Source organism: Arvicanthis niloticus, chromosome 13, assembly GCF_011762505.2.
Source record: "Arvicanthis niloticus isolate mArvNil1 chromosome 13, mArvNil1.pat.X, whole genome shotgun sequence".
NCBI classification, from domain to species: domain Eukaryota; kingdom Metazoa; phylum Chordata; class Mammalia; order Rodentia; family Muridae; genus Arvicanthis; species Arvicanthis niloticus.
In genome coordinates this window covers 6,796,932-6,809,988 of record NC_047670.1, presented here as the reverse complement: position 1 = coordinate 6,809,988, position 13,057 = coordinate 6,796,932, and the positions used below count along the sequence as shown (strand labels likewise).

Genomic DNA, 13,057 nt, shown 5'->3' with positions numbered 1-13,057 from the left:
ATATATTCCCACTGCAGCACAAAGAGGAAATTTAACTACAGAAATTTCAGTTTAAAATGTTAGGTCTCTGTGCTTTACAGGTAGGAGCTTTTTGAAAAGTCAGCACCAAAAAGAGAGAGAGAAAAAAGCTTGTTTTATAGAAGTAAACCCTATTTCTCCCCCAGCTTAATTAGATATTTGCATAAATAACCTTTGGTCCTTAAATAGAGGAATTTTAGTCAACAATAGTTTATAGTGTTGATGTTTTAAGCAAATCAACTTAAAACTAGATCTTAAGCATTCATCCTCCTGCAAGGTTCCCTTTAGTAGTAAATGATGAAGAAGTGTTTAGAATCAATCATCGGAACCCAGAATTTGAAGTCAGAGCATCTCAGTTTGGGTTTAACAACCCTTATCACTTAGCAGCTGGGTTTCTCCTGTGGACTCTATTTCAACTTACTGGTTTCTGTAATGTAGTGTAATGGTTTAAATGCAAAATGTTCCTTCCATAGCAGTGGTTCTCAACCTGTGAGTCTCACTCCTTTAGGGGTCGAAGGACCCTTTCACAGGGGTCACCTATAACACCAGAAAACATAGATATTTACACTGATTATGACAGTAGCAAAAATTACAGTTATGAAGTAGCAATGAAATAACTTTGTAGTTGGGGTCACTACAACATGAACAACTGTATTAAAGTGTCACAGAGTTAGGAAGGTTGAAAACCACTGATCTATAGGCTCATCCATTTGAGTCCTGGGTCCTCAGCTGGGGTGCTGTTTAGAAGGTTGTGCAAGCTTGCCGGAAGAAATGTGTCACTGAGGGAGAGCCTTGAGGTTTTATAGCCCAGCTCTGTTTCCTGTTCTCTTTTTGCTTCCTAACTGCAGATGCAATGAGACCAGCCACCATGGCTTGTCTATGGTGACAGACTCCATCACTTGTTAGACTTTGAGGAAAAACAAAACAAAACATCTGACGCTGTTCTTGTCAGATATTTGGTCACAACATTAAAAAAGTAACAGGGACAAGAAGGAGTTTTACTGTTAGGTTAAAAACTAAAGGGCAAAGCATGTGAGGGTGGATACCTAGGACAGGAGTGGAATCACAGAAACAATTTTCATGGTTAATAAATACTCCACACTGTCTACAACTTTATGTTTTTGTTTTATACAAATGAGAATCATGGGGTGTTATATACAGAATACCTCAGATAATCCAATGGGCCAGGCATGGTACTAAACCTTGGAAGAGCTGGTCTACAGGATCAGCTAGCTTTCTAACGACACCATGCCACCTAAAAGCTTAGTTGTTTGTGAACTGCGATTGTGCTATTCTCACTTCCCATCCATGCACTCCTTCACGGATGCAGGAGAAGGTGTGTTCTCGTGGACAATCGAGTGCTTTATGCATCATCAAAGTGTATCTCCTGGTCTTCCCACTCTGTCAAGCGTCTACTCTCCTCTGATCATGACAGGGAAAATTAAAGGAAAAAAAAAGACAACATGACAACAGTACTCCATTAGCAGATTGAGTTCAGGATCGTACTTCATCCCTGAATGGCATCCCCACCCATCATCCGGAGTCATGATACTGACGGAGAGGAACTGAAAGCCACAGACAATCACCCCATCTCCAGTGCAGACACAAGTGAAGGAAGAGTACTTTGCCCCGTGGCACCTCCTGGTTTCACTTCTGTGTCTCAGCTCCCACTCAGCCAAGTGCCACATCCTCCTCTGCCTCTGCCTCTGCCTTCTGTCATCTTTTTTTTTTTTTTTTCCTGAAATTTCTCTTGGTTAAACTTCCCAATCCCTCTCCTTTTTCCTTTCTGGGTGTCTCCCTGGCCTCCACTTATTTTTTTCTTCCACATGTTCTGTCAGGCAGACAGCAGCTTCAACATCCATTTCAAGTACTCAGTTATCTCTGGCACATTGAGGCCCGTTTTGATAGAAACAAGTGAAATTCATATGATATCCAAGATACCTCAGATAACGCAATGGACTGGATACATTAATAAGCTGTAAACGGATGATAAAGCTCCATTTGCACTGCTGCGGTTGCCTTGAATTTTAAGCCCACAGTCTGCATAGCATCCCTAGGCTCTGATGTCCCTCTGGTGCCCCACACTGCATAAATGCACAGCTTGTCACCTTCCCCTATGGAACTCTCCAACCTCTGTGATCACTGTCATTACCAATGAAACTTCTGTCTCTTCAGTGATCTGAGAGAGGCCGTCTGGGGTCCTCTTCAGAGTCCCTGCCGCCTCCTTGCTTCTCTCTGCCACCTTCCCTCTGCCCCCCGCCCCCCGCCCCCCGCCCCCAGAGTCTATACCCTTACCATCTGAACTCAGACTTTAATGGCTTCCCTTTTCTGTCTCCTAGTTCATTTGCTGATACATCAGGTTGCACATTCTAAACGACAGCCTAGGTCGGGCCTGGCAACACTGGATGGTCATCCCAGATACTTGTGGTTGAGGCAGGGCGATTACTTGGGCTGCATACTGAATTCAAGGCCAGGCCAGGCAACTTAGTGAGCCCTGTCTCAAAATAAAAAGTGAGCGGGGGCTAGAGCTCAGTGACCGGGTGCTTGCCTTGAATTCGCGTGGCCCTGAATTCGACCCCAGAACTCACAGGAGAACTCAAGTGCTCACTTTCACTTGCAGGACCTAGTCTGGCCACCAAGTCACTACACAAAGTGGCTCCAGCCTCTACTCTCCAATTCCATAGCTACATCTGCCACATTAGCTGTTCTCAACCACATCAACTGAGCTGCTGTTTGACAGTCAACTCAGTGATGTAATCATGCCCACCCCAAACCCCTGAACCACGGACTCAGACCAAGTACCATTTCCTGAAGGAAAGTCTCCTCCTCCTCTTCCTCTTCCTCCTTCTTTTTCTTCCTCCTCCTCTTCCTCCTCCTCTTCTTCTTCCTCCTCCTCTTCCTCCTCCTCCTCTTCTTCCTCCTTCTTCTTTTTTAAAACTCCTGTATTTTTCATTTATTTTTATTGAGTCTTTTCTTTGACAATTGTATGGAGTGGCTTATCCCTACCACCTCATCTCCTAAAATACATACCTGATAAATGTCCAAATGAGTATGAATTACTCTCAGCAAACTTGATGCAAACATAGCCAAGCTGCTGGCAGCTGGTTAAACATAAATGAGAGGCTCAGGACTCTTTTTAGATGTCACATATAAAATAATAAGGCTACTCAGTGCAGCTCCCAAGTGCTGAGGACAGAGGCTGTGGGGAACTGCCCGCTGCTGTGTTAGCAACTGGCCCTCCTTTTAATAGTCAGCCACTGCACTTTGTGGCTTTCTCGCCCCTGTCTTATAGCACGTGTTGCTTCAGGCTCACTTTCCCACGTTCCACATAGCTGGGGGGAAGGGACATAGGTCCACGTTAGGGTAAAGGGCTGGAGTGGGTGAAGCAGCCAACAGTGATGAACTGTCATAAATACATGAAACCAGATGCACAAGGCCTCATATCCTCTCTCTCTTCACTCCTCAGATAACACATTCAGAGAAGCCTAACCACACAGACCTGAGGCCGGCTATGCAGGAGGACAGGTGACACATGCTGACACACTCACACCTTTGGTCCTCTGAGGAAGACAGGTGAAGCTCATCACTTGCAGATAAAGGATGGATATAATATGTTAACCTGGGCTACCTGGAGGCTTACGAAACTGGAGCGGGTGGAATAAGGTTGCCAGAACTTTAAAGTCCACTCCATAAAGCTCATAGGGGCTCAGATGCTCTGTGTTTTAATAAAGACAGGTCACGGTCAGGTCAAATTTCCTGTCCCCTGGAAGTCTATATTTAGAAAGGAGAGAACAGTGTTTTAAAATAAGTTTTTAATCGCTCACTGGTTTGAAACTCATCCAGTCTTATAGTCCAGCATAGGAACAGAGGAGCCATTTAGTCTATGCCTGAATGTTATGATGATACAACTAACTTTTAAATTACAACCGAAATGATGTTGGTTCCAATGTGAAATCAAGAGGGGAATGAGGCTGAGGGCTTGCCTAGCATGTGCTGGGGTCGAACTCCAGGCAGTGAGTCTCTCTCTGTTGTCCTGCTCCCCCTCCCCTGCAGACGCATTATCTCACAGAAGAGTTCTGAGAATCTAATAGTATGACTTTAGAGTCTCTGCTTTCTATCTGGACTGGAGTCAGGAAGGTCACATCACAGACATGGGAGCTTGCATGCAATGTGCTTGTTCTGGGAGGACACACTTGATCCCTACTTGTTAGATATGTGGGTGCATTTCCTTTAGAAAACACAGTCATACCACAAATAACTAGTGTTGCTGTTGTAACCCTGACATTTTTAGATTTAAATAAACTTTAAAAAAAATCACTTGAGAAAAATCTTAGGCCTTTCCACTTCTCCTTTGTTTGAGGACAATGATGCAAGCCTCAGACCCAAAGCACAGATGAAGCAAGTTTGTCTTGCCGCCCCACCGGAAGCACTCATGCTTACGTACAGAGGAACACATGGCTTTCGCTCTTTCTTTTTCACAAAGTGAAATGTGGTTTTGATTTCTAACATAAATAAGCTTAAACGTCTACCTTGACAATAATACAGAGATGATACTTCTTATTTAGCCATTCCCAGCCATGGACGGGAAGGCTTGTAAAGTCTTAGACCGTCCATCTCAACTACAGAACTGACAACGTCCATCTCTACTACAGGACTGAGACCATCCATCTCTACTACAGACTGAGACCGTCCATCTTACTATAGAACTTATTACAATAGCTCATAAACCAGAGGCAGGAGGATATTCTATAAGGAATATCAAAAAGTTCTGAGCTCGATTTTTTTTCTTACAAAACTTACTCCTATAATCTTGGACCCATGACCTTTCTCGGCCAGTTTCTCCTTCTGCAAAAGCACTACAATACAGGAACTGCCCAGAAGGCTGGCGTCAGGGTGGAGGACAACCCTTATGTAATGTTGCCATCACAGCCAGCACACAGTGAGGGCTCCTAGCTGAATCGTTGCTCCAGCTCTCAGCAGAAAGCAGACCCGTAAGGGTGAGAAAAGTGGTCAGATAAATCATGCTCAAGGTTGTCTTCTCTCAAATCCACCCCATATCCCTGAACTCTGCAAAAACCCGACCTTGAGGTGCAGATGCCACATTGCACACAAGTTGCTGTATACCCGTAAATGTGTGTAACTTCCACGTCACCTCATACACTGAATGAGGTAAGATCAAAATCAAGTCCCAGGTCCTCAAATAGAAAGTGAAAATCCAAAGAAGTAAAGAGGTTAAGGAAGGGTAAACGGTCTTCACTCACTTAGATCCATATTAAAATTGATTTGCATATTATGTGACTGAGCTTTCTCCCATCCAAGTCCTAAACAGGCCCAAGCCTGCTTAGCTTCAGAAATCCTATGATTGGGTGAATGAAGGTAGTGTGTCTGCAGTTGTACATGAGTCTTCTGAGAGCACAAGAAAACCGATGTGTGTGTTTTTGGGGCAGGGGAATATTTCTTGTAGATTTAAGAGTGACAACAGAAAATCCACTAAAACACAAACAGGAAATAAAACAACCATCTGCAAATTACTTTCACAGGCTTAGCTCTAGTTCTAGACATGCTCCTTCCAGGCAGACATTTGATCAGAAAATTCAGAACCGGGAACAGTTGAAATACAGCTGCTGACTGAGGCAAAGTGTGCACATATTCTTTGAAAAGGAGGGCTGAAGCATCAGCAGAGGGTATCAGAGAGAGGACTCGGGTGGTGGCAGGGGTTCTTTTTGGTACTGCAGTTGTGGCATTGTGCCTCGAGGCTCTTGGAAGCTCCCTACTGGAATCTCACTGTTGAGAAGCTTTGGAGAGACAGACAGACCCAACACATACACACACACACACACACACACACACACACACACACACACACATACACACACGAGAGAGAGAGAGAGAGAGAGAGAGAGAGAGAGACCCAACACACCACACACACACACGAGAGAGAGAGAGAGAGAGAGAGAGACCCAACACATACACACACACACACACACACACACACGAGAGAGAGAGAGAGAGAGGCCCAACACACACACACAGGAGAGAGAGAGAGAGAGAGAGAGAGAGAGAGAGAGAGAGAGAGACCCAACACACACACACACACACACACGAGAGAGAGAGAGAGAGAGAGACCCAACACACACACACACACACACACACACGAGAGAGAGAGAGAGAGAGAGAGAGAGAGAGAGACCCAACACACCACACACACACACACGAGAGAGAGAGAGAGAGAGAGAGAGAGACCCAACACACACACACACACACACACACACACACACACACACACACGAGAGAGAGGAGAGAGAGAGAGAGAGACCCAACACACCACACACACACACGAGAGAGAGAGAGAGAGAGAGAGAGAGAGAGACCCAACACATACACACACACACACACACACACGAGAGAGAGAGAGAGAGAGAGAGAGAGAGAGAGACCCAACACATACACACACACACACACACAGAGAGAGAGAGAGAGAGAGAGAGAGAGACAGAGACAGAGACAGAGACAGAGACAGAGACAGAGACAGAGACAGAGAGTGGGGAGGAGAAGGACAGGAGAGGGAGATGGAAGGAGGGAGAGACCCCGGACCCCAGCCAGGTAGCAGTGAGCATCTTGCTCCGAGTGCCTTTTAGTGGTAGGTATATTAGCTAGGAGGGTTCATTAAACATTGACTCACCTAGGGTAGTCAGCTGTCTAGGAGCTTTCTATAGCAATTAGATTTTACTATCTAAAAGATAAAGACCAAAGGCCAGAACATGATGGCATGTAGATGAAGCTAAGAAAGCCACAAAACAACATGGCCACTCAATCACCCCACACCCTAGAACTCAGAGGAGAAGCTCAACAGTCCATGGAGATTTCACACCAAAATGGCTCATATGGAATTCCCCCCCCCCCCACGACTGCTTCCTATGGCTTTGAACCTAGGGCTAAAGGAAGTGTGCCTACAGCTGTGATAGATAAATGATTCCACTTCCGAACACCGAGTCCAAGGTCAGCACAATACCCATCTCTCTAACTGAGTGGAGTTCTCCCTTTGACACTGGCCTATGCTCAGAGACAATGTGGACTGGTTTTACCTGCTTTTGTCTGTGTGGACCACTGACAGCAACTACACAGGCAGAAGAGCAAGCATCATATGCCAACATGAAGCATCAGCTTACAGCAACTTTTCTCTTTGGCTTTATGAATATATAAACAGGGAAGGAAGAAGTAACAGAATCCAGTTTCAGCTGAGGGCAGAAAAACCCTCTCTCTCTCTCTCTCTCTCTCTCTCTCTCTCTCTCTCTCTCTCTCTCTCTCACAGCAGCACTGAATGGAGGTCTGCAACCAGGGCCTGGCATTTAACAACCATGAGGTCGATGACAGCGGCTTCCAGTCACAAGGAACTGGGCTATGAGTGTTATTTAGCAGTTTGCATACTTGAAGCTTTAAACATAAACTTCCCATGGTGAAAGAGGATAACCCACCCACATCGCTTGCAAGTTGAGGCAGCAGGGTCAAAGAACACAGATTCCAACAGGCATGTTTAAACTGCCAGCTCTAATTTCTACTACTTGGTCTCTCTTGGCCTCAGTTTCTTCCTCTCTAACACCAAGACAAAGCCCCCTCCATCGACGGCTTTCAGGAAGGCACTGCTGGAGACAATGAATCCAATATTAACATGTAGCCAGTGTGTTTATACCCTCTCTCCTACTGCACATGTGAACTCCTTCTACTGACCTCCAGCAACAGCTGTTTTAATGTCTACAGCTTATCCCAAGACAAATTTCCTTTCACAACATGGAATTTTTTTCCCCCAAAGTCAGCCTACTATACTTGACACCAGCTCAGTAACTTCTCATGCTGGATTCCACTTAAACCTCACACAACCCAACAATGAAGGTAATGCACTCACACACACACACACACCCCAGCCCCCGCACTTTACAGATGGGGACACTAGGCACAGAATTTCCGTAACTTGCCCAGAGTCAAAGCCAGCAATAGTGCCGCCAGCCTGGTCCCTTGAAAGCCCACACTTGGACAAAATTTCTTCTAGGGGTTTCTTCAGAACATGATGCTCCTATAAACTACAGTGTGATGACCAGCTTTTCAACTTTAAAATAATACCTTTCTTTTTTCTTTCTTACAATCCTTAAAATAAAAACTATGTTTAAACCAGGTGCCTGTAGTGAGTTAGTCTTGTTGTATCCACTGAAGCACTTTAACCCAGACATGCCTCTTTCTAAAGGTCACATAAATAAATCTCACGTTGACTCACATCTGTGAGCTTTGACTTCAAATCCAAATCCATATGTTTTCCTCTGTGCATGTTTCTTTCCATGGATGACAGGGTAGCCTCAATGTGGACTAGTTGGTTAATGCATAGATAGCTGCTCCTCTAAATACTATCTTTCTTTATAACAGTCACTACCTGTCAGCCACACAGCAGGACTATATGGTATTTCAAAGAATTCCTTTTACAAATTTAATCAACTCAAGTATTAAGCATCAATGGCATTAATCCATTGCTCTGCTTAAAAGGAATCTCTAGGGGCAGCTGAGAAGGAAAGGTTAAAGATTTCTACCCTTCAAAGTAGGCCACAGCAGCCACCTATAAATCATGCTCTTTGTTTATCAAGATAATTAAGCCCATCAGAGCACTTAACTTTCAGACTCAACAATTATCTGGTATGAACAACCTCCACTTTTCCTAAAACAAAAGGGGATGTGTTCTAAAGAGGGCTCTATGCATGCTCTCTGTACAATGTATGGTATTTTAAAACATGATTTATGTATCTAATTCCTTGAACTGCCTTGAAAAAAAATACACCAAGTTCTTCCCATGCTCCCTATTAGGAGAAGACAGTTTTATTTAAAGACTGCCCCGTTTCTGACTACAAACCACTATATCATGTCAACATTTTTATTAAACACGGTTCAAGCTGGACTTGAAACAAATGGAGTGACTGGAGGCACAGCTGCAGCCCCTGCAGATGCAAAGTTACCCAGCCAGGAGGCTTATATAAGCGATGCAGGAAAACTCAGCCATCCTCTGAATCCTATTTCTTTGAGACTTGCCCACATTCTTAAAGCACATGAATTAAAACGCACAGAGCGCTTTTCTCATTTTCTCTGCCTTGGAGCACAAAACACTCAGTTGACACATAAGTTGTTTTTCCCTAAAGGACTAGGCTCCAATTATGGGAGGTTGGCAACTTCTGCCTAAGGGAAGAGCGAAGTGGGATGCGCAGAAAGCCTGCAGGCCCGAGCAGCAATGTCTCAGCTTCTCATCTCTGTGCCAGTCCTCCGAGAGGATGTCAGCAGAGCCTCCTAGGATGGAGGTGGCGGACGTCCCTGACCCCATGGCGGCGCAGAATCAAGGAGCTCAGAATGTGCAATTAGCGGCGGGCCAAATGCCCTGGGAGCACCTGTCTCCCCCTCACACATTTCCAACTGGCACATTCGGGAGAGGCAGGAGCCAGCCCTGGACTCCAGCCTTAAGTCCTAGAATGGCATGCCCCCTCCTTTGCAGTCCAGTACGCCTTGCCTTCCTCCAGTTGCATCCAGACTAACAGGAGGTGCCACCTCGGTCTGGCACCATAGGAATAAAACGAACCTGTCCTTCCCACGCTGCCTGCAACTTCAGAAACTACAGTCAACTTACCGGTTCGCAGAAGGCAGAGGTCTTCTGGGGCTTCAGTGCGCTAAGAAGCGCTGCAACTCCGCCGCACGCAGCCGGGTTGGCCCGCGGTGGCCGGTGGTAGCGGGCGCAGGACCCGCCTGGTCCTGGTCGTCGCGGCTCCGCTGTGCCGGGGGAGGTGCACTCTCGCGGGCGCACCGGGCGGTCGCAGAGACTCGGACTGCACCGGGGACCCGAGCAAACGCCGTCGTGGCCGCCAGCCCTTGAGAGCTGTGCTCGGAGCTCCGGGTGCGTGTCTCCCGCTCTGAGGGAATGCGACACCACGGAGTCCCCACACGAGAGGTTCCGGAGCGCTGTAGAGCCACCAGTCCGCCCCGGAGGAGCAGTCACAGCACCCGCGCGCCGGGAGGGAACCGCAGTCCGCACTGGCCGCCGCGCCGCGGAGAATGACAGCGCCGAGGCGGAGCAGCGCGCGGGGCTCAGTGCGCATGTTCGCGATTGCTGCGGCACGTCACGGGGGCGGAGCCAACGGGCAGGGTTGGGCGGAGCGAGAAGGGTGGGGCGGGGTCGGGGCTACTGTGGCTGCCAGCTGCAGGGCAAGGAGCTGGAGCTATGCAAATCAGGGCTGGTGACCAAAAGTTCTGTGACTGAGGTTGTCTCTTTAGCCCATTGTCCCTTAGAAAGCAGTCTATGGGGAATTGTCTTAGGGTCCCCGGACATCCCACAAAGGTCAAGTTTAACTCAGGTGATTTCTTAACCCTCAAAGGCTGCAATTTGGGGGACACCTTTTTTTTCACTTTGATCTTATGTACAGTAAGAACTTGAGGAGCTTGTAGGAGCCCTTTGCCCTGGCTTGACTCCAAAGTAAACACAGGAGACTGGAGAGGTGGGGCCCAGGTATGTAGGTTGTAAATAGCCTTGCTCCTCAAGAGAATCTGCGGGATGTTTGCCTATGCACATTCAGAAGGTCTGGAGGATGGGGGAATCCCTAGTTTGATAGAGTCCAAGACTATGCCAGCAGCTCCTGGCGTGTGGGTCGCCTAAGAAATCAGGTGGAAATGTTTTTAACTTAGAACAAATTCCCAAGGCGTATCCACAGTGGTTCCGGTTCACCCACTAGGCACCCTGAGTAGGAGGGGAGGTTGTGTGTGGGAGCTGGGTGGGAAGGGCGCGAATCTCGCCTGGAACAAGCTGAAGATAAATCTGACAAGAGTTTTGTTGGCCTTGAATTTTAGCTTACTAAACAAGCAGCCCGGAATTGAGGATAGACAGTGTAGTAACAAATAGCTAGACCAGATGTGGAACTCAGGACTTCTGAATCCAAGTCCATTGAATTCTAAGTTCTTTGTCTGATGAGTCCATTTTTTTTTCTGTGCGTCTTTCTTAAGAGTTCTCTAATAGGAAAAAAAAAAAAAACCTGGCACGAGTGATATTAAACACACACACACAATCACTTTACTGAAGACACGTTTCACTCTGTGGAGGTACTGTGGAGTTGGCTGATAAAAGAGGCTCATTAGGACTGGAGGGGCGGGAGTAGGAAGCCAAGTGACGGAGAAAGCAATGTTAACATGTTGCAGAGGAGAATGTGTGGGAGATTTTAGAGTCGGCCTTCAGCTTGGAAAGGTACTTTGAGGATAAGAATGCAGGATCCAGTTTGGCTTCCGGTTTCAGAAGACGGTGAAAGGCTCACTGGTTCGAGAGCTTATAAAGGTCTGGATTTCACCACCATGCTGTATTAGTGACTTTTCTCATTGCTGTAACAAAATATTTGGCAACAGCAGCAACTCAGAGAATAAAGCCTTTGAGTTGAGTCATGGTTTGAGGGTACAGTCTACCATGGCACAGCAGGCAGGAGTGTGAGGCAGCCGCACATTGCATTGACAAGTCAGGAGGAATGAAGAGTTGCTTAGTCCTTCTTTTTCCAGTATCCCAGTCCATGCAATGGCACTGGCCACATTCAGCGAGGGTCTCCCCTCCTCAGCTAAGCCTCTCTGGAAACATCTTTCCAGACACGCCTACAGGATTGTTTCCTAAGACACTCTAAATCTTGTAAAGCTGACAAGATTAACCATCACAATTTCCGCATCGAATTCCACAATAATCTTCTAAATTAGATAAGGAAAGTTAGTGTACCCATTTTATGCTCTTAAAAAATACATTCTGGAAGGCTTAGTTGGTGTAGTGCTTGCTCCATGTACAAGAGAACCTGAGTTTGGATTCCTAGAACTTACAAAGCCAGACGTAGAAGCACCATCTGCTATTTTAGATCTGAGGATGTGGAGATGGAGTGATCCCTGGGGCTTTTGGATCACAGCCTAGTCCAATCAGGGACAACCAGGTTCAGTGAAAGACCCTTCAGTGGAGAGCAACTGAGGAAGACACCCTCAACCTCTGGGCTCTACAAGCGTGTTCATGCACATACATGAATATGTATGTGCACATATGTCACACATAGCTAATGAAATCAAGTCAAAGAGTAAGCAACAAGAAAATGTCCACTCGGTAGGTACATCATGTTTCTGTTCTGGTGGAAGCACCCTTCGGGTGTCAGGAAATGATTGAAATCTTATTAAAAAAAAAAAAAAAACCACTCTCTGCAATACCAGTTTGAAAGACTGTGATGGTTTGTATATGCTCTGCCCAGGTAGTGGCACTATTAGGAGGTGTGGCCTTGTTGGAGTAGATGTGTCACTGTGGGTGTGAGCTTTAATACCCTAGTTCTAGCTGCCTGGAAGCCAATATTTTGCTAGCAGCCTTCAGATGAAGGTGTAGCACTCTCAGCTCCTCCTGCACCATGCCTGGATACTGCCGTGTTCCTGTTTTGATAATAATGGACGGAACCTCTGAATCTGTGAGCCAGCCCCAATTAAATGTTGTCCTTATAAAAGTTGCCTTGGACACAGCAGTAAAACCCCAACTAAGACAAAGACATTGCAAATTTTTTGAGTTAGAAAGGCTTTCTTTTTTCTGAGGAGGAAGTACGTCTCTTGTCTCCATCCGACTTTGCAGCTTCATGTGTTAGGGCTGCACAACGTGGTTCCCAGAGCCTCAGAGTCCTGAAGTTACCTAGCATAAGTCTGCCAGGGATGCAGACGGGAACGCTCACACTCTCAGGGACAAGCAGAGTTGCCATCCTCATTTTGCACAGGGAGAGTGAGGAGAAGTCACTGACTCAGCCTCTCCTCTTCTAGTTCATTCACCAAACAACACATTAGAGGCTCGTTTTCATTTCCAAATTGCTCGTATCTGGATCTGCAATCATCCAATGAGAACTCACATGTGTTTAAAGGAAGATTTTTATTAGTTAATGCATAGGCTGCACTCCCTCTGTGTGAAGTTTTGGAAGCAAGTGTGTATTTATATGTTCTGCTATAGCGGTCAGCCTGTCCCAACTGTATCTATACT

General features: G+C 46.3%; 1 protein-coding gene across 1 annotated transcript in view; it reads right to left on the bottom strand.

The window, feature by feature from the left end:
• Positions 1-10,120, bottom strand: part of Pag1 (phosphoprotein membrane anchor with glycosphingolipid microdomains 1) — a 133,609-nt gene extending 123,489 nt beyond the window's left edge. Inside the window, exon 1 of the mRNA XM_034516024.2 lies at positions 9,674-10,120. The gene's annotated coding sequence lies outside the window, so the exon portion shown is untranslated. The remainder of the gene's footprint in view (positions 1-9,673) is intronic.
• Positions 10,121-13,057: the final 2,937 nt, after the last annotated feature.